General features: G+C 34.4%; 1 long non-coding RNA gene across 1 annotated transcript; it reads left to right on the top strand.

Moving 5' to 3' along the window:
• The first annotated feature begins 532 nt into the window (after positions 1-532).
• LOC145053002 (uncharacterized) lies at positions 533-2,077 on the top strand. The gene is made up of 3 exons (XR_013684308.1): positions 533-1,096; positions 1,534-1,591; positions 1,882-2,077. It is a non-coding gene; the product is annotated as an uncharacterized LOC145053002 (long non-coding RNA).
• Positions 2,078-2,362: the final 285 nt, after the last annotated feature.

The following is a 2,362-nucleotide window of genomic DNA, read 5'->3' on the forward strand; positions in this document are numbered from 1 at the left end:
TTGAATTTTGGCTTGATTTTTTCAAGAAAACACGTCATAAGGTTCAGTATCAAATCTATTAATTTGTAAGAAAAAATCATTTCTTGAGTGGAACTGAGAAGTCGACAGCTGGCATATCCACTAACTCAAAAAATATCATTGGAGAAAGAAAACTTCTGTTAGGTAACGTTGGTAAAATCTATCGGCATGATTAGTCAGCAACTCTATGGAACATCTCATTGACACGTGTGGAAGTGTTTTTCTCCCGGTCATTAGAGAGGTGGGTATGGGCAACGGCGTTATTGGGTGTTATTGCATGTTATAACATGTAAACACCGGCCTCTTTCCCCGTTATTAGGTGTTATGAGATTGCACGTTACTCCCCGTTATCATCATAGCACGTTATAACGTGTTTTTTTTTGTCGTTTTCCTAACAGCGTTGCCGACACCTCCCAGTCTTAAAAGAGTGTTTTTTATCTCAATAAAAGCGTTCTTCCAACCACGTTTTGAGAGAATATACCACGTGGCCCTCCACCATTTCCCACCCTCTCTCCTTTGTTATTCTTAAACCTCCATCGCTCCATCACCTCTTCTCTCTTTTATTTTTTTCATCTCTATATCTTTCATATTATTCTCCACCATCTCCATCTATCGTTTCTTCAACCTTTTGAGTTGTAATTTTTCTCTGATTATACAATCTCGCTCCTTTCCCCTTCATTTTTTGCTTCCATATTTCTCGCTCCCTACCACCACAATTCTTCTTTATTACCGGCCACCAACATCTCCTACCACCAACAATGCTTGTGGCCCACCTTTTCTTTTATTAATCCGCTGACATAATCTCTTAGTAAGTATCGATTGGACAAGAAGATGAAGGGCAGAGACTTGAAGAGGATCTCAAGGAGTCTTTAAGGTTTTTTACGTTTCATCCCTATTCAGATTCTAATAAAGATGGTTAAGTACATCGGTTTTTGGACGATCGATTCATGGAATTGAAGCTTATACGCCCAAGTTTTTCTGATTTTCTACTACTCTCGATCACAATAGCCGTCGTATCACTAACACCGTCTCCGTCAGACCTTGGTTTCATCAAGATCGAATGTGTCTTAACGGCAAGGTATTCACCCGGTTCTATTTTTCTCCACACCGTTGTCTTATTTTGCGTTTCAATTCTTGGATTTCGAATCTTTTACGGTTTGATCTACGATTTGTTTTTTAGTTTAAGCTTTTAGGGTTTTTTCCATTTCAATCATTATATGCCATTTAATTGTAGATTTTAATTTTCATTTCAACCCACTGGTGTCGGCCTCCAGTTATATCCAATTTTCTCATTTCAAATGTTTTTAAGTTTAATTTCATCATAAATCGAGTTCTAGGGTTAATTTATGAATTAGGTGATAAAAATAGTGTTTTGTTGTCGCAGATCAATAATTTCCTACACGAGCGATTAATCTAGGAGTATTAGAAGTTCGTGAAATAAAAACATTTGTTTATCTTGAATGAATCAACTTCTAACATCCTCCTTCAATTCATTTAAATTTTGTCGTTTTACAGGTGGATCTTAATTTAAGGGACAATGATTGATGGGGATGAAGGACATACAGGATTTAAGGTACATCTACCATACTTTTTTTATCCATAGATAACTTTTCAATCTCTTTTTATGTTAACCCTAAACCCTACATCTACCATATAACTTTTCAATTTCTTTTTGTGTTATTTTCAAGTTGTGACTAAAAGAATGCAATCGACAACATCACATAAAACATGTGTGGACGTTCCAAAAATTATTTATTATATTTAAATACAAGTCTTTCTTATTCTACCTATAGTTACTTATCATGAATAAAAATCATGCTTACTGATCTTGTTTCAAATGGTGATTGAGTTGTAATATTGCAGGTGCCATGTGGTACGTCTGATTGGGGTTTAAAAAAATCACAATTCAGATATTTGGTAGAAACAGGGAACCAATATGAGATATTCTCCGGTTTCACATGGTATGTCCAAATTATTATTGTCTTGCTGATATCAAATGAATTTCCTTGTTATAACATCCTACCACAACTGAAGTAGATAAGAAGTGAAAAAGTGAAAATTCTCTGTTATATAGTTATATGCAACAATTTACTTATTTGTATAATTTGTGGATTACGTAAAACATTGTTCTACACTTATAGCTAATATTATATATAATTTTCTATTTATATTTTGTAGTACAGTAATACAGATAATTGAAAGATATTTCTCGTAAACAATGTTTAAAAGGGGTATAAAAATAATCACGACATCCCTTGCAACCAGCGAAGGCTTGGAATTGTGATTACAAAGATCCAAACAAACTTTTGACTATAGGTAGCCTTAAAAGTTGCAATCACTTTGA

Source organism: Lactuca serriola, chromosome 5 (assembly GCF_051521515.1).
Source record: "Lactuca serriola cultivar US96UC23 chromosome 5, Lser_US96UC23_V15, whole genome shotgun sequence".
Classification (NCBI taxonomy): Eukaryota; Viridiplantae; Streptophyta; class Magnoliopsida; order Asterales; family Asteraceae; genus Lactuca; species Lactuca serriola.